We start from the raw sequence: 20,375 nt of genomic DNA, 5'->3' as shown, positions 1-20,375 counted from the left end.
CACAGCCAGTAAAGTGATCCCAACTGGTCCTGGCTAACAGTGGCTAATGGCGCCATGCTAACTGCTAGCTAACGTTACTGGAGTAGCAGGCAAGCGGCCATGGTTGTTTACAACGTGTAGCCTGTTCAGCAGCCGTAGCCGACAACGGTGAGTTATTTGAAGCCAAGAGAGGGGGGGCTGTAAATCAGGAAGAGAGGAACGTGAGTTTGCAGTGAACATGCCGTTTTTTAGGTCGGGTAGAATCTATCTCCATTGACTGTTGTTCATAGTTTTTTCGAAATTCTCTGATATGTCCCATGTACCGGAAGTAGAAGGGCGTGACTCCTACTTCTGAATGTATCGACTGGAACACTCTGAAGCGTATACTGCCCCCATCAGTTCCCAAAGAGGCGCAGCACCGATGCTTCTAACACTGGCATCGGCACCAACGGTGCCTACGGTGCTTCAAAAAAATGGGCATCGTCTGTGTTTTTTTTCCCATCATACTGCATCCTTAAAGGTCATAGATATTTTAGAGAAGATTTTTGCACACAAAACACATGTAGTTTATTAAATACAATGTTTACAATAAATTAAACTACCCAACAATATATACTGTAGGCCTACAAGTCCAGCTGAAATGATTTGCCGATTAAACACTTAGTTGATTGACAGAACTGTTTGAATCGTTTCCTGTTTTTAAAATGTGAGGATTTTAGAGTACTTTTACTTTTAATACTTTAAGTACATTTTCCTGATGATATTTACATACTTTTACTTAAGTAACATTTTCAATGCAGGACTTTTACTTGCAACAGAGTATTTTTACAGTGTGGTATTAGTAGGCTACTTTTAATTAAGTAAAGGACTGAATACTTATTCCAACACTGTCAAATAGTTCTATACTACTAGACAAGAGGATCAAATATGTATTAATCCGCAGCAAAAAATAGTCCCCAACAAATGTACCATTTCCTCCTGTTTAAATAATGTTTGTTAAAAACTACAGCCCAGCTGTTTTAGAAAATGATATAGCCAATCGACTTGGGGCTGAGAGCCAGAGTCAAGTTGGGATGTCAGAATTTATTAAGAGACGGATTAACACATTGTTGGTTTTGGTCTTTTTATGGGATTGGTCGACAATATGAAAAATATAGAATTAGACCTGACTTTGAAGAATTGAATGAATCTATGAATAGAAACTAGTTAGGGCCCTCCAAACACAACTGTTCATCTTGCAAGAAGAGGGCTTGTGCCTGGACATGAGTGACCCAGACAGACAGAAAGAGAGGGGGGGGTAGGGGGGGGGGTGTTTACTCATGGCCATGTGACGCCGCTTCCAGTGTCAGGTGACTTACAGGAAAGAAGTTGTTGTTCTTTTTCTCTCCCTCTTGCTCTGTCTCTCTTTCATTTGAGTCCTTTTTTTCTCGTTTCATAACTTCGGAGATGAATGCTTTCTCTCTCTCTGTTTAGTGGCATGTTGTTTATCACACTCCCTAATCTGAGTCTAAAATGTCAAAAACCAGCATGAAGTTATGCATCCAAATCATATTAGAAGATGAATGATTTGAATTTAATACAGCCACTGTAGACAAAAAATAAGTTTTAAAGTTGAGTATATGATGTTTTAAATCAGTTAAACCAGTCAAGACATTATGAGACACTGTAATAACCACCTTAGACATACAGTACAGTACACTGTTGTATGGTTTAATGGCGTTTGGCTCGGGGCTATGTGAAAAGGTTTATGCTATCCCTTCAATGTGTGTGTGTGTGTGTGTGTGTGTGTGTGTGTGTGTGTGTGTGTGTGTGTGTGTTTGAACCCATCCATAGCAAACTGGTGAGTGTGACACATTCCAGCAGGACAACTCACCAATAGTCCAGCAGTAGATGGGACACAGATACCTCTGTCCACTGGGGAAAACTCAACAAAAACACATTGATGGTGGAAAACTCAGTTCCCACAATTTGACAGTTTTTGTTTTTTTTGCAGTTTGGGTCACAGGTTAGCTCTGTTCTGAGCAGTCGGAATAGGAATGAAGACGTTGATAGCAGTAAAGGTGACAGTCATAGGGTAATAATAGGGGGATGTACTCATTCTTGTATGAGTGTACGTGCATTCTTCCCTCCCGCCTACCTTTGCTGTTTTGATTCGAAAAATAATGCAGCGTTTTTTACAGTGCACTTTAAGTCAAACTGAACTGCAGTGAAAACTCTGGGGAGGGAGATACTGTAGCGAAAAATAGGAAGGTCATTAATCTTGGAGAGAAAGTAAGCCAACTCACAAGCAGTGGTGGAATGTAACTAAGTACATTTACTTAAGTAATGTAACTAAGTACAAATTTGAGGTACTTGTACTTTACTTGAGTCTTTTCTTTTTATGCCACTTTCTACTTCTACTCCACTACATTTCAGGGGGAAATTTTGTACTATTTACTTCACTACATTAATCTGACAGCTTTAGTTACTAGTTACTTTACAAATTCAAATTTTTGCACACATAACCTACAATTAGTTAATATTTACAGTCAATATTGTAACAAATAAAACATGTCATGGAACATTATAACATGAGACACCATCAAAACTGCTCTCTTTATGCAAGGAACATAGATATGAATTTCCAGCAGTAAGTGATATGTACATTATTCCAGCATTTACTGTATCTTATGAAATAAACAGTAAATATACTAATAAAAAGAGAAATAAATGTTAAACCAAATGTTACACCAAACATTCAACTAAGTATTGTCCTTTCGATTATTCGCGGTCTTCACGTTTAGCTAATTGCATTCTTTCAAATCTCAATTTCGATTTGAAAACGATTAATCATTCAGCCTTGTAGTGTATAAAATACGATGTTTTATTATAAATTAAACTACCCAACAATATATACTGTAGGCCTACAAGTCCAGCTGAAATGATTAGCCGATTAAACACTTGGTTGATTGACAGAACTGTTTGGATCGTTTCCAGTTTCTAAAATGTGAGGATTTTTCTGCATTGAGTACTTTTACTTTTAATACTCTGAGTACATTTTCCTGTTGATACTTACATACTTTTACTTAGTAACATTTTCAATGCAGGATTTTTACTTGTAACAGAGTATTTTTACAGTGTGTGTGTGTGGTATTAGTACTTTTACTTAAGTAAAGGATCTGAATACTTCTTCCACCACTGCTCACAAGTCATGGCACAAGGAAGCAGCCACAGCAGTTCAGCAGAGACTAGCAGCAAGCGACTACAGTTTGGCTGGTTATCCAGCTTTCTTTTTCCAGTTTTTGCGCCCTCCTGCAGCTTCTTTTTGGCTGGACCGCAGCAAAACAGAGCCATATAATGTAAAGTTACACCATTGATATATACAGTTGAAACCAGATATTTACATACACTTCAGAAAAAAAACACAAAAACTTTTATTTCTTTACTGTCATACATTAAATCAGAGTAAACTTTTTCTGTTTTAGATCAATACATATTAACATATTTTTTGCATTTGTTAAATGTCAGAATCGAGTGAGGGAGAATTTTTATGTATTTTTTTTTATCACTTTCATCAAAGTCAGAAGTATACATACACTTCCTTAGTATTTGGTAGAATTGCCCCGAAACTGTTTCACTTGGGCCAAACGTTATGGGTATCCTTCCAGAAGCTTTCTACAAGAGTTTGCTGGAATTCTGGCCCACTCCTCTTGACAGAACTGGTGTAACTGGGTCAGGTTTGTAGGCCTTCTTGCTTGCACTTGCCTTTTCAGTGCCGCCCACAAATTTTCTATGGGATTGAGATCAGGGCTTTGTGATGGCCACTCCAATACCTTGACTTTGTTGTCCTTAAGCCACTTTGTAACTAATTTGGAGGTATGCTTGGGGTCATTGTCCATTTGGAAGACCCATTTGCGCCCAAGCTTTAACTTCCTGGCTGATGTCTTCAGATGTTGCTTCAATATATCCACAAAATTTTCTTTTCTCATGATGCCATCTATTTTGTGAAGTGCACCAGTCCCTTCTGCAGCAAAGCAGCCCCACAACATTATACTACCACCCCCATACTTCACAGCTGGGATGGTGTTCTGAGGCTTCAAAGCTTCGCCCTTTTTCCTCCAAATATACCATTTATCATTATGGCCGAACAGTTCAATTTTTGTTTCGTCAGACCACAGGACATGTCTCCAGAAATTAAGATTTAAAAAAAATGTTGTCCCCATGTGCAGTTGCAAACTGTAGTCTGGCTTTTTTATGGTGGTTTTGAAGTAATGGCTTTCTTCTCCCAGAGTAACCTTTTAGCTCATGGTGGTACAAGACTCGTTTTACTGTGGATAATGACACTGTCTTACCAGTTTCAGCTAGCATCTTCACAAGGTCTTTTGCTGTTGTCCTGGGATTGATTCGCACATTTCGCACCAAAAAACGTTCCTCTCTGGGACTCAGAATCCGTCTCCTTCCTGAGCGGTATGATGGTTGTACATTCCCATGTTTTTTATACTTGCGTATTATTGTCTGAACAGATGAACATGGGACCTTCAGGCATCTGGAAATTGCACCTAAGGATGAGCCACACTTGTGGAGGTCCACAATTCTTTCCCTGATGTCTTGGTTGATTTCTCTTGATTTTCCCATGATGTCAAAGAAAGAGGCTCTGTGTTTGAGGTGTGCCTTTATATGCATCCACAGGTGTGCCACCAATTAACTCAAATGGAATCAATTAACCTCAGAAGCTTCTTAAGCTCAGAATGGAATCATCTGGAGTTTTCTTTTTGTTTAAAGACACAATAAACTTAGTGTATGTATACTTCTGACTTTGATGAAAGTGATAAAACAAATACATACAAATTCTCCCTCGCTCAATTCTGACATTTAACAAATGCAAAAAATGTTAATATGTATTGATCTAAAACAGAAAAAGTTTACTCCGATTTAATGTATGACAGTAAAGAAATAAAAGTTTTTGTGTTTTTTTCTGAAGTGTATGTAAATATCTGGTTTCAACTGTACACGATATATAAGTGCGATGTGGTTGATGCGATACATCAACCAATGTGTCCCTGAGCAAGACACTTAACCCCTAGTTGCTCCAGAGGCGTGTGACCTCTAACATATATAGCAATTGTAAGTCGCTTTGGATAAAAGTGTCTGCTAAATGACATGTAATGTAACGTAATAAGTGTATATATCTCTGGGTGCTGAAGATATTTTTGCTCCTGCGATCAATCATGTGATCCACTTCCTCACAGGGCTGGATGGTTAATCGTCTAAAAGTCAAAACATAAATTCAGAACCTCTAACCGACGTTATATTCCCATGTGCGGCATGAAAGTTGAGACAGATTCAACTTTTGGAAAAACTCAAGCCGACATCACGCGGCGGTGGCCAGTCATGTAACTGGCGATCAGACTTGTGTGACGTGTGTGTTTTGAGGCGGCATGAGAGTCCCGTACAGTAAACAGGAAACATCACTGCCTCTATCTCTGCCACATGAAAGTTTTAAAACACGAAACACAAGCACTGAACTGCCCAGGGGTTTGTGTAACAGCTGATTGTTTCCTGCAACAACAAAGCACAGTCGCTCCGTCCTTTTTTCTCTCTCTCTTTCTCTGTGAAATGAAGCTGCTTGAAGCTGCTGAAGTGCGGTCGGAAATGTTGAGCTCTATAAACGATCTGGCGGAAAACAAAAATGGTAAAATATAGTATATATATATATATATAGTCTTTAAAAAGTATTTAAAATGTTTTTTTTGTTTGCAAAAAAATGCAATTGTTTGCACAATTTCAATTGTCCGTATTATTCAATAAATAACCATAAATAGTTCATATGTGTGAGTTTCCTTCAATTGTTTTAAAATCCCAAAGATGAGATATGCAATCTTTTGAAAAACATAAGAAAATATCCCACCTATAATAAAAAAGTAAGGGAATAGAATACTCTCACTTTGCATAATCCGGTTGAAGTGCTTGAAGATCCAATAATCACAAAAGTTTGTCATGCAAGAGAGACAATAAAACAAAGTTTAAAGGTGTGTTTAATATTTCATGACGTCAACTCATGCGGCAGAACAAATTCCACCTTAACGGTTGCCGGTAGCTGCCGGCGGTAGCCTTTGAGCGGCACAGTGAATTAAATGATTTTTTCAGTCTATAGCCATCTGTAAAGATGCAAAGGCAGAAAAAACATCCTTTCATTTTATAGTTACAGTTGACTAATCTGTGTAAACTTGCCACCGTAGAAACAATGGTTACATAAAATTTGAAAGAATTATATAGCATTTTCAGGTTCAAACTTGTATTTTGCGATTCTACTAAAACAACTGCTTGACTAGTATCAAACAGTGGTTATGTGACAACTTTTTGCTTCTGAACTCAGATAAAACACAAACACTAATTGTCGCCCCTGAAAGTAGAATCCCTCAGATAAAGCAGCATATTGATGACTAAAGCTTGTTTTACAGTAGGGCTGCAACAACGAATCGATAAAATCGATAAAATTTGATTATTAAAAAAGTTGGCAACGAATTTCATTATCGATTCGTTCTGTCGCGCGACACGCCACTCAGTCGCAGAGATAAAAGCAATTGAGTTGAGTGCCGTGCGGAGCGGCGCGGAGCGAAAGAAAAGAAAAAAGAGCAGAGCGGGGGTAGAGGAAATACGGAGAGAGACCAGAGAGACCCGTAACGTTGTTCTGAAACACATGGCGGAGGCAGAGAAATCAGTACGACCTAAGTCATCCAACGTGTGGGAGCATTTCACAATAAATAAATCGAAAACGTGTTAATTGCAAGATAAGCAAAAGCGACACGGCATGGCACAGGCGCACCACTGTGATGATTCAGCACCTAAAACGTAAACATGTTGGAGTCCTTGATGAGAAGGAAGGGAGTTCAACAGCAGGGTAAAGTCACTACAGAATCCTACTTTTGTTCCGTTTTGAAGTGAGGAACGTAACGTCTCTCTTCTGGTGCTGGTGTGGTATTTACTCGTTATCCAGCTTGACAAGCATGACAAGCTAGCATTAGCTCGTTAATAACAGTAGTAAAGCAGGACTAAAGACACGTTTTTATTCACTCGCCTTTTTTGGCCCATTCATTTTTCAATCTATTGTCATGTATATATTCTGTGCTTTGTCCCATATCAGTTATTGTTGACAAATATATCTGTGTGTGTTGTAACTTTTTAATTTCATTTTAAAGTTCTTTTATAGCACTTGGTCATTTTAAGCTGTGTTTAAATGTGGTGTACAAATTAACTTAACTTGCACTTACTACAATGATGGTAATAATTTAATGAATAAGCTTCAAGTAAATGTGTGTGTGTGTGTGTGTGTGTGTGTGTGTGTGTGTGTGTGTGTGTGTGTGGTCTGTATCTGCTCTTTGGGTTACTTACCTTTACACAACTATTAACTAACAACAAGTATCTATGTAAGTATGTATTGAGTTGATGTAAATTAATGCTTTTTTGTTTTTTGTTTTTTTATCCGATTAATCGAAAAAATAATCGACAGACTAATCGATTATTAAAATAATCGTTAGTTGCAGCCCTATTTTACAGTTCTGCGGAGGCTCCACGCAGAGCTTTCGCCGTAGCCTACATAAGTGGCCTGATGTTTATACTTGTGCGCTGATGTGTGCGTCGAGCCGGCTTGTGTGTGTGTGTGTGTGTGTGTGTGTGTGTGTGTGTGTGTGTGTGTGTGTGTGTGTTGTAGAGGGAGAAGTGAGAGAGTGACGGCGATTAGCTCCGGAGCGAGTACCGACTCTAGAGTCATAGTGAGAGAAACAAAGTGTCTCCCCTGTTCTTTCTGACCACGGTAGGAAATCTGTAGCAGGAAAAGTTAACCCTCTCCTTGATTTCATGTTGTTTATGGAGAAGCAGGAAATGAGTAAGGGGAAATGCAACGCTACCAAGCCATGGCCAAGCGACGTGCGTCGCCGCGACATGTAGTTACATTTTAGGCTCGTCTGTCCAGCCAAGCCTCAGGAGCTTAGTTGTTGTTTTTGATTCAGCCATTGAGCACCACTCTAAACAATTAGTTAGAAACAGTTTCTTCCAACTGAGGAATATTTCCAAATTAAGAACACTAGTGTCAAAGGGTGAATTGGAGATGATCATTCATGCTTTCATTTCCTCACGCTTAGATTACTGTAACTGTCTTTTTACCTGTTTGAGTAAAAAGGAGCTTTACTGTCTCCAGGCTGTTCAGAACTCTGCTGCAAGGCTTTTAACTCACATTAACAAAAGAGCACACATCACACCTGTTTTAGCAGCACTTCACTGGTTCAGTATAGAATTCAATTTAAAATCCTGGGGTCTCATTTATAAAACTGTGCGTAGGATCCTTACTAAAAGTGTACGTACGCCCAAAAGCCAAAAATGGCGTACGCCAAAAACAATTCAGATTTATAAAACTGTGCGTACGCACATCTGTAAGCAATGTAGGGCTGTCGTTTCACTCCAAAGCCTGAGACTGACTGCAATGGAGTATATAGCAGGACTTTGTACAATGAAAAATCACCAATAAAGGCTTCTAAACCAAATACTACACAACCGGTCATGTTCCGGCAGTAATGTGACCGGAAATTGGGGAGAAATGACCAACACTGGCCACCAAGATTACAGCTATCTGACCAAGGGCGTAAATCCTAGGTGGGTCGGGGGGGTCAGGACCTAAGGGTTGTCCCCCTCCTAAAACAATGCTGTGTATTGTAAATAACATAATGATGTATTGTATACTTAAAATATCTGTGTAAGTAGTAAAAAAATGCTTTTTAAGTTTAGAAACATTTGGAGTCCCCTACTGCCTGCTGTACGTTAGGATCTGCACTCGACTCACAGTCACATCGGGTAGTGACAGGAATGTAGTAAGTAGGCGGTTCAAGGCTATTTTATTCACATTAAATATCAGATGAAGTTGTTCTTTTCTCAAATAGAAATATTGATGTTGAGTAATTAATGAATTAGTCATGACAAAAAAGTTTGCTATGTTAGTGTAATATAATGTAACATTACTTAGCTTATTTAATAGCTTGTTGGATAGAAATACACCCACAACAACTAATGTTACCACGGCGATAAGCCTAACGTTATGTGTGTGAACTGACATTAGGGTTAATATTGAAGATCCAGAGTTGTGTTTTGCTCAATATGAAATTAAGTGGCTGATCAGTTAAATATATATCCTCTGTCCCAGACGAAACCTAATATTTATGTGGAGGACGCAAGATAATTTTATAATTATAATATGACCGTGTGGTGAACCTATGAACCTAACTCATATTTAGACATCTGACGTTAAAGATTTGTGTTGTTGTTGCCCAGATGAAATGACAGAGAAAAGAAAAACAGACATAAGATCCTTTTTCAGTACATCACAACGCCAAGTAAGTACAATAAGTCCTCATATCAAGACAATTTGGTAACATCTTTATAAGAATGGGTGCTTGGAAATGGAAATACTAACGTCACTATGTCACAGGCTAAGGCGACAGAAAGAACTGAGGAACACGGAGACCAGGGACAGTCAGGTGTAGAGTCTCAAATAAGTGTGTTGAGCTCAGTTCATATTTTTGGAGGTGTGTGCTGTCAGGGTGAGCTGATGAGCTTTACTAGTGGCTCACTAATTTACATTATGATCAGCTAATTTAACAAGTGTACAAAAGCATTGTATTTCTTTTATATGGGGACATTTTTTCAAAATAAGTCATTATGTTTTAAGGTATTTTTGTGGCTTGATTGTACAACTTAAAAATAAATACATGGTTTTAAAGAAGAATATTTTGGTCAATTTAGTCAGCTTTTTCATTGAATCGAGAGAAACACTGAAAAGAAGGATAATGGTACAGTCTCCATGCTACACAAATGATAGTTTTAAGGCTTTCATGTCCTCTACGAGTATAATTGTGGCTGATAATTTTATGTTTATTGTCCCCCCCCTACTGTTAGATCAGATTTACGCCCATGTATCTGACATTAGCATGCAGCTACTTAATATTTAGCAGTACGCTAACATTAGATTGTAATGGAATGGAGCAGCACTTTCTACCATCAAAAATCGAAAGATAAAGGCTTCTTAACCAAATACTACACAACCAGACATGTTCCAGCAGTAATGTGACCCGAAATTGGGGAGAAATGACCAACACTGGCCACCAAGATTACAGCTATCTGGCGTGGTGGTAGTTTTTGGATTTAATACAGTAAATATATTACATATTGCACATTTAAAAAACACTCCAGTAGTTCCTGCCTGGAGTAAATGAACAATCATAGAAGGCTGGTGAAGACCGGCTTGGAGTTGCGTAACACTTAGCCGAGAGTAGAAAAACAGAAAATACGGAAAAGCATAATAGTTCCACTTTAATTAAATTGTGCGTGCGTGCGTGTAGGTGTGCTTTGGTACTTCAACAAATAGCACTACATCCCTGTTTATCAGAGATACAGTGAGAACAATGTGCTAAAAGAAGGAAATGATGGACACAAGCAAAAAAAAAACATGTGACGTGTGATAGATTGAAATAAATCATCAGAGGTCAGCTTTGATTGGAAGGTAGAGGTTCACCACCCTTTCACGTCCCCCAAACAGAACCACATTGGACCATAACACACCAGACCCTGATTTAAATAAAATCTCTTAGCTAACAAAATCTCTAATCTGAGATGTCACTGTCACTGAGATTTGTTAGGATGTCCACTCTAAAGATGAATTTGCACTGTTTTGTCTCCTTTGGCCTTCCATCCACACAAGGCCAGCCTTCCACATCCAAAAATGGATGTTTTCAGAAAACATTCTCCTCAGTGGATACACTTGAAAACACAGTTCTTGCATCACAGTGAGGATGTGTTAAAGGCACCTTTTAATGTGAATGTCCAATAAGTAATGATAGTATAAGTAGTCTATTGAAGAAATAAAAATCCCCCAGTGTGTGCTGTATTGACTGAGAAAGCAAGTTATCCTCATGGATGTATTATATTAACTGGATACCGGATCCCAAGGGAAAGTTTGCAGATTTTCTGTACTGCCATACATGCAGATGAATGGCGGCAGTACACGGAGGTCTGCGTTTACCCGCCGGTAAATCTCCTCTGGATGACTCCCTTCAGAAGGGTTGATAATCAACAACTTTCCCCCTTTAGCAATTAGCTTAGCACAGAGCCATAGCAACCATAAACAACACTGGCTTGGCCACGTCATGTTATGAGTAGCAGAGCACAGTTATTAGTTTCTTTCAATGTATTGCTATAACCTTCTTATAGGTTAATGTTTCTTTATGTACTAAAAAACAGTATATGCAGAGTAATCTATTACTTCTTCCCCTGCTGTTGCCCTCCTACGCCAGACCAGACTGGCTGAGTCAGCTCTGCTGCTCTATCACGATTCAGCCTGTCACAATTTCCCTCCCTCAACCCCCCCTCTCTTTCCTTCATGAATCTCTTCATTCACACTGAGCTCGGTCAAAACTTCCTCGCCCCTCTTCTTTTCGCTGTCACTTTCTTTCTGTTTCATCTGATTGCAGCCGCTCCCTCTCAATCTCTTTCTATGCAATAAGGTAAAACATCCCCCCCCTCCCTTCCACCTTACCTTGCTCCTGTATTTCATTCTTCTACCTCCTCTCTCCCTCTCTCCCTGCTGGCTGCCTTCAGGGAAGCAGAAGGGAAGTGAATGGCTTCAGCCCTCCCAGCTGGTCCCATCACCCAGCAACCCAAAGCAAAACAAAAGAACACACACACACACACACACACACACACAAGCCTATAAAGGCAGGCAGGCACTGCGCACACAGAGACGGGTTCACTAGCAAATGAGTATATGCATGTTCTTAGACACATGCAGACAGATATGCAGATCAATGCGCGCACACACACACACACACACACACACACACACACACACCCACAAGCCTATAAAGGCAGGCAGGCACTGCGCACACAGAGACGGGTTCACTAGCAAATGAGTATATGCATGTTCTTAGACACATGCAGACAGATATGCAGATCAATGCGCGCACACACACACACACACACACACACACACACACACACACACAAGCCTATAAACAGGCTGGCACTGTGCACACAGAGACGGGTTCACTAGCAAATGAGTATATGCATGTTCTTAGACACATGCAGACAGATATGCAGATCAATGCACACACACACACACACACACACACACTCAGAACCCCCACCTTTGACCCCCCCCCCTCCCAAACTCACATTCATAAACACACAGCCAGCCAGCCAGCCAGCCAGCCAGCCAGCCGGCCCCCCTGCAGACTCCACCCATCACCCTTTCCTCCAGACTCCCACCCATCATCCTCGTCTCCCCTCCCCAGCACCCTCTCCAGACACCCAGTCCTTTGTCCACATTCTGCTCTGCACACAAAAAGCATTTTGGGGAAGAACATGTGTTGGTCCCAAAAAGAAGTGGACACAACGCGGAGAGTAAATGCACTGTTTGTGTTTGTGGTGCTTACACACAAATACATTCACACACATACATAAAATAAACTAAAACAGAGCTCCATTGTTATTTTGAATTCTGTAAGTAGCCTCTATAAATCATAGCCCCCCCCCAATATTCTCTGTGATATATCATCAGTGTGTGATGCTCACTGCATTTCACGAGTCATTTTGTGATGAAGTTCTCTGACTACTCTATTTACTTTTCCAATACCTGCTTCTTCTGTCATGTTTTCCAAAGTATTGAAGAAAGCTTTCGACAGACCTCAGAACAACTGCTAAGTCAGTTGAGTAGTGATGATGAAAAAATGGTTTCAATTGTATCGCAATAAATGTACCTTAGCTGAAAGTGGGTACGATACAACCAACACAGTGTGTTCTGAGAAATCTGTAGGTTTCCATCATCCGTTAGAAGTGTTTTTCACCATCCAGGTAAATGACCAGAAATCTCAGTGACACTTAATTGTTAAATGACGATGATACTGGTAATCTTTCCAACAAACTGTTTACTGTTTATAAAAACTGCCAACCCACCCAAGTTAGCCGATGAGTAGTAGTCACAATTTTAAGCTCCCGATAAGATTTTTTTAACAGAATGAGCTAAATGACTAGGGCTGAACGATTTGGGGAAAAAATCAAATTAAGATTTTTCTGCCAGATATTGTGATTACGATTCGATTTGCGATTTTTTAGCTAAAGATCAATATTCACTGTGTAACAGATATAACATGTCATGGAGCATTATAACATGAGACGCAATCAAAACTGCTCGATATTCTTATGCAAGGATGAGAACATAGATATGAGTGTTTTTCTTTTTAATGAGCACATTGAACAGTCAAACACAGAACATTATTCACAAAAGCTAAATATATAATAATACAAAAACAATTCCAATAAAAAAAACATCAGTACTTTCTTGCAAACTTGTGATATGCCTGAGTTAGGGCTGTCCCAATTAATCTACGATTAATCTAGCGATTATTTTTTCGATTAGTCGACTAATCTAACGATTCATTTTTCAATAAGCGATTATTTTCCCATTGCTCAATTATTAACAATTTACACAAAACAAATTTCAATAACGTTCAAGTCTCTATTTATTAAAATTGTTTAACACTGCACTGCTCAAGTAAAATTAATTTGTAGTGCAACCTGAAGCCAGATGTAGGCTATCAATCCAACAACAAAATAAAGTCACTTTCAGAAGGAATACAAAAATAAAAAGTAAACAGCAAGTGCAAAAGAGTAACCTGTATTTGCTTTTTTTAACAATAGTAGGTAAAATAATGAATAAGCTCTTGTTTAACATCCAAGCTCTTCTCCCTTTAATCTTACAGTAAAAAAAGTGCAATTTTAGCAACATATGAAATCAGATGTATCAAATAAATCAAGTTGCAGAGTGTCTAATATAACAGTCTGTAATCGATTGAGTCACTCATGATGATGGTAAACCAAAAAAATAACACTGCAGACTGACAGCGTTTGATGATGCTTAATGTTAAGTCATAGAACGAATTAAATGAATCAACAGACTAACATACCATTGGGCTACTAGTGGGAACACATTCCGTGTCACTATGTTGATAATCGCACACATCTACAGTGCACGTTGTGTCCGAGCCCGGCCTGGCCCGACACATTAACTGGAATTATGAGCCTGAGCCCGTTTTAACCCAACAATTTTTTAATATGTGGGCTGTTATAACTGACGTTATAAAGGACTCGTGAGATATCTGAAACAATCTGGCCTGGTTGCGCAATTATCGAAGACAGTGCTACAGATGGGGGAGACACGATTTAGCAGAGTTTACCTCACACTCAAGTCAGTGCAGGACATAGACCCAGAGCTACGTGAGAAGCTGGAGAGGCATAGCTTTCTCCCCACCCAATTAGGCTAATAAAGTAATGATTAAAAAAACACAAATACTTGATGAAGGGCCGAGGATAGTGGCGGGACATATCGGCCCGAGCCGGCCCGTGGGTCAAGTTCGGGCTCGGGCAGAGAATCTAAACTCTACTTGGGAATCTAATGGGAAAGGGATAAAAAGGTGAGCAGAACTTACGGTGTTTTGCTGCTGTTATCCTGACTCAGGGATGCATTTTACAAAGTCTACAGACTACCACGTTGTTGTTGGCATTAAGAGTAAAATACTTCCACACTTTAGAAGACCGTGTGCGAGCCTTTTTCTCAACGTGTTGTTGAACTTGCGAGGAATCCATACTTGCGCTGTTGCTGGAGGCAGCCGGTTATTTATAGATTTATACGCGTGAATTGTCCCAGCCCTAGCCTCAGTTTAATAGCAGCCTACATGTTGCATCTTCTACGATCATGTTAAATAAAGTTCTAAAAAATAAATGAAAAATCCAGTGGAAATAAGAAACAATCTGTGACATTATTCCAACATTTATCTTTTAAACAGCAAATATAATAATAGGAGGAATAAAAAATCTTACACCAAACATTCAACTAAATATCGCACATTCAATTAATCGCTGTCTTCACAATTAGCTAATCGCATTCTCCAAACAGGGGCCATACTCTGAGTATCTCGGTGGGACTCCCATAGAGCTCAACAGTGTGATTCCGGAAGTAAAAATCCCATTGATTTTCTCCACTCCACTTCTAATACGTCACTGAAAAAACCAAGTACTTAGGAGGTGAGTAAAAGGTTGTATATATATATATATATATATATATATATATATTAGGGCTGTCAAAATAACGCGTTAATTTCGATTAATTAATCTGAGAAAAAATAACGCGTTAAAAAAAATAATTAAAAAAAAATAACGCAGATTAATCTATTCCATATTGACGTTTGACCCGGAGCCGTTCTAGCCACCATTCGATTGTAAAATGAAGGAGGGAGACGAGAATGTGCTGCCTGGATCATTAATTGGAACATTTACTTGTAAAAATCTTCTTCCTGCCAACCCTGGCTACCAAAATCTGGTGCCACTGATGTCTGCGCTTCTCTCTGATGATCTGAAACAGACCTTACAGGCAACACAAACACCGCTGCACGTGACGCTAGTTAACACTATACTCGACAGCAGCTAACGTTAGCCTACTGCTAGCTAGTAGTAGAGTTTAGATTCTCGGCCCGAGCCCGACCCGAGCCAGACTGGACCTCGGGTCGGGCTCGGGCCGTTATTTTCCGCCACATCCTCGGGCCGGGCCAGGCCCGGGCCGGACCCTTGATCAAGCAATTTTTTTTTTTTTTATCCATTACCTTATTATCCTATTTGGGTGGGGAGAAAGCTATGCCATAATCAGAAATATTATAAATATATATATAGGCTATATAAAAGTAACAAATGTGTACAAAAGTTAGGCTGCAGTTACAAAATGCAGCACTTCATGCGCGGAGTCTCCTCCTCTCGCACGCATCACACCGGGAGCTTGAAGTTGTAAAGAAAAAAAGAAAAACAGGAGAATTAACTTTGAGCATGTGTGGAGGAAAGTCAGAGGTATGGAAGCAGTTTAAACAAGTCGTGGGCAGTGACAACAATATGTTGTTCATCATTGTTTCTTTTTTTTTTACGTTTCTTCATTCAGATCCATTTGCGATCCGTTCCATTCTAAACAAACGGCGCAGTTTACATGCTTTGTCCTTGTTGTATTATTCTAAACAGATTTCTGTAGTTCAAACAACTCTGAATTGTAGTTGAGAACGTCAGTTATAACGGCCCACGTATTAAAAAATTGTCGGGTTTAAATCGGGCTCGGGCTCATAATTACAGTTAATGTGTCGGGCCGGGCCGGTCTCGGACGCAACGTGCTCGGGCTCGGGTAGGTTCGGGCTTGATTTTTTGGGCCGATCTAAGCTCTAGCTAGTAGCTGGATTAAACACGGTTACAATGCTGACAGCTAACATTAAACAGTGTAAAGTTTGACAATCTGCAGCTGCCATCGGAGAAACAACACAGACGGTGCGTTCAATGAAACTGGTAAACTACAGCCTCGTTATTGTAAATGTCCTTTTTTCCATCTGGTGGTTGTTTTTGTCGTTCAGCAGCAATTTACTAGTGAAATAAGTTATTGTTATTGTTATACATTATTATTAAATCATTTAATTTTGACCATATGGCCTTAGCAATAAACAAGCCGTTCTTTAATGTCCCCGACTGTTGTTTAGTACCCTTTTTTTTTCTTTTCTTTTTTTACTTTCTTAAAAAGTCAATCAAAGGACAATCACATACATACAGTCCTGTCCAACTTCCATCTGTGGTAAAGTTGTCCCGCTGTTTGTATGCACAAAAAACAGCATCATGCATTGTATCAACTGGTATTGCTAACAATGGCTAAACTGGCTAAAGCTAACTCCGCAATGAAAAATCTGACTTGTAAATGAAACGCATTAAACTCGGGTGGGAAGTTATTCCCAGCTCCGGATTCCGAGTTCCGAGTTAACTGGAACTAGGGCTGGGTATCAGTAAAATTGTCCAATACCTGTATCGTTATTGTATCGTTTAGGAACCGGTATTAAAGTCATGGTATTGGTATCAGTACCAATACCATGACTTTAATACCGGTTCCTAAACGATACTTTTGTCGATACCAATTTTAAAAAATAAAAAAAAATTACACATTTCGACCCAAATCTTTTTATTCATTTTTCAGCTCCTACTATGTGAGCACCGTCTGTGTGTTACGTTTTCCCTTCGTGTCTCAGTCAATCAGCAGCTTTATTAGATCTTGGTAGCATGCTGCATGCTTATTGGCTCACTGACGCTGATGAGATTTACTCCTTAAGTATTGAAATTGGGTGTTGAATGATGAGGCATTTTTCGACACTCAATTCGGTCTGTGCCTAAAAAGTATTGAAATCGGTACCCTCACAGTGTGCTATCTTGTTGTTTGTGATTGCATTTAGGGCTCTAAATGCAATCACAAACAACAAGACAGCAGTCTGTGAGTTTGTCAGCCATAAAGCCATAAACTGTATCTTACATAAATTTGTGTGATGCTCACATGTAAATCTGCACATCCTGTACAAAGCATTTAAAAAGTTAATACGTATTACAGACCACATCTAAACAGTTTTGCCATACATGGCTGTCAATGCACACTGCTATGTTCTTATTGATTCTATATTTTTTTTGCTTCCTTTTTTCATTTGTAGCTGTAATGTCCAAGACATGAACACACTAAACAGAGATCCACAGCAGCTGATTAAGGGGAGAGCTGTAGCAGAAGGAGTGAAATTGAGCAGCTATTGTGCAACAAAATAAAATTAATCTTTATGAAATCAGAAGGGAAAGCAGTTGGAGCAGGGCAATGACTGGAGGAGGAAAAAAACTAACCAGACTACTAAATATTCAGTTTAACTTTCTCCTTCAGCACGGTGATTGTGAGCCAAACCAAACCTGTAAGAAAAAATGCTTTGCTTCCAACGTTTTTTTAAGCCCAAACTGCTCAAACAAACAAGTGAAATGGAGTGAGATTTTCTGGAAACAACACGTGGAACGTGGAAAACCTGAGAATGTGAGATGCTTCTGCCGGTTTCAGAAACATAACAGCAAATAGGATGGAAAATTTGGGGTAAATGATGTGAACTGAATCCAGTCCAGAGTAATCTGGTCCTACCCTGTCTAAACACGTTGCTCAAACATCAATCTACTACCATTCGAGCCCAGTCCAGTCCACCTGAACTCATGCTAGTCCAGAGTGGTCCAGTTTGGTTTCCGGTGAAAAGTAATATGTTTAGTCCAGTTTGGCCCAGTCCAAAACACTTTTTCCCAGCTAACACAATGCAACACACACACACACACACACACACACACACACACACACACACACACACACTGTAATTTATAGACTGTATATGTTATTTAGGTCTTTCTGTGCATCTTATTCACACAGCTTAATCTGCAAATAATAAATTGATAAATTAATATATTTTTATCCTCCAGGAGTAATTAATAAATGATTATTCAAATAAACTATAGACACAGTTTGACAACATACTGTATAATCACTGTAGTGCAAATCTACAGGTTTTCTAACCTAACACAAAAATAATTTCTCTCAATCATCACGTATGACCCACTAGAAGTGTTTGGTGGTGTCTGTATCTGCCCTCTGCCTGGATTTCCTCTTTTCTTCTTATTTTGCTGAGTGTGGGATGTTTATGGGCGTCAGCAAAGAGCCTTTGGGCCCCACATGTGTGTGTAACCCCCAGCCAATAACAGCGTGCAGGGTGTGCAGCCCGTTCTCATTCCCAACCGTCACTTTGCCCCTCAGCGATGGCTGCAATACTAGGCCTTTAACTGTCAGTATGGCAGACAATAGACCACTGGTTCATAACCTTTTTGGCAGATTTTTCTGGAGGCCTATAGGGGGATCCCGACCCCAAGATTGGAGGCCACTACAATGCACTGTCTGTCTTTACCCTCATGGGGGAGCAATGCAACATAAGGCGAACGTGGCTGGTTGTCATAGCGACGCCACAGGAAACTGCCGTGACCTAACGCGACACACACACAGAATGTCGAAGGTGTGTTGTATTTGATTCTGTTGCCACAGCCAGAAGAAACATTTTGTTTCAAAAGAAGCTGGAAGCAGCAAAAAAACACAGCTGGCTAAACTATTTAAAAATGGCGTGTTGGTTCACCCCTGTCTGTCGCTAGCAATGATGTAGTGACGATTCTCTCTGACCAATCAGTAGTCTGCAGGTTTTCACGTCACCTTTTGGTATCGCCTCAGCTCGCTTGGAACCTCGATGGAGGTGGTACTAAAAAAAGAGTAGAGTTGAGGCAAGTCGAGCAGGTAACATGTAATGGAAAAACACCATATGTGTACTATATGTTCATGACCAGCTGTGTGTAACATGGAATGGTGAAGTTGTCACACCAAGCACACAATGTGCTTCCATGCAAAGCCAAAATGATGGTGTTACACACATCATCATTCAGTCAGCGACCCAAACAGTAATCTCCCCAAATGCTACTCTGTACCATTGACAAAGATATCAGCCACTTGAATGGCTGCCAAGCTGACACAGCACTGTATAACAAAGTATATAACCATTAGGCCATAATCATACAGAAGCTGCAAGCCAAATATCCCAATTTCAGGGCAGGCCTGTTAACACTCCCTCACTCATATAGCATTTGGCATGGCTGGACTTTTAGTTTGATCCAAACCAAATGACAGGTGTGAAACCTCCCCTGGACCACGGTCCGGACCAAATAGCCAAAATTTGGTCCGACCAAAAGAGGTAGTCTCGGTCCGGATTAAACTGAACCATGTTTCGGTTCATTTCTAGTGTGAAAGCATTTTGTGGATGGTTGGGACTTTCGGACTAAATACATGGCAGGCTATCGTCATGTCATAAGAGAAGTGTAGCTCCTTTAAGGAACAGCTCAGTGCTTAGTGTATATATGAGCAAGAGTAGGGGTGTCACGATTCTCCAAATCCTCGATTCGATTACATTTTTGATTCTAAGGTCACGGTTCAATTTGATTCTCGATTTTTTGTCTATCGTTGCTATGCCATTTTTAGAGTAGACTTGTATGTAATATAATATCTGACCTTTGTTCGCAATGTACCACATTACATTGTCAAATTTAAAACATCTATTAACAACATAATGTAACAATAACATATCTTCAGTCAATTGGAAACTTGACAATTTGTCAATAAAGTAAAAAGAAAAAAAAAGTTTACCGACAATCCTGAGGGCAGACACTTCGCACCACACAGTTTGGTGTTTGAAGTCCCCAACGTCGTCTTCCAGGCAGCGCTGCCGGAAGGCACTAGGATTAGGCAATGGTTATGGTTGAAGACGACGGTCGCAGTGCTGCCTTGAAGGCTTAAAACACCATCGAGCCAGCACAGCAGCTGAGCAGACTGATAGCAAAGAGGGTGACTCGGCGGACGGCAGTCCGCTAACTTGTTGCTCTCTCTAATATAACCAATATAAGCTGCTCTGTTTAGGCTACAAAAT

At 39.8% G+C, this 20,375-nt stretch overlaps 1 protein-coding gene and 1 long non-coding RNA gene across 2 annotated transcripts in view; one reads left to right on the top strand and one right to left on the bottom strand.

Moving 5' to 3' along the window:
• Window positions 1-20,375, bottom strand: part of sertad2b (SERTA domain containing 2b) — an 83,573-nt gene that overhangs the window by 41,138 nt on the left and 22,060 nt on the right. The gene's annotated exons all lie outside the window — the stretch shown is intronic.
• Window positions 307-8,137, top strand: LOC118493185. Its single transcript, XR_004895164.1, has 3 exons — window positions 307-317; window positions 5,052-5,055; window positions 8,005-8,137. It is a non-coding gene; the product is annotated as an uncharacterized LOC118493185 (long non-coding RNA).

Source organism: Sander lucioperca, chromosome 15, assembly GCF_008315115.2.
Source record: "Sander lucioperca isolate FBNREF2018 chromosome 15, SLUC_FBN_1.2, whole genome shotgun sequence".
Taxonomy (NCBI): Eukaryota; Metazoa; Chordata; class Actinopteri; order Perciformes; family Percidae; genus Sander; species Sander lucioperca.
The sequence above is the reverse complement of the archived record's forward strand: the minus strand, read 5'-3'. Positions and strand labels throughout refer to the sequence as shown.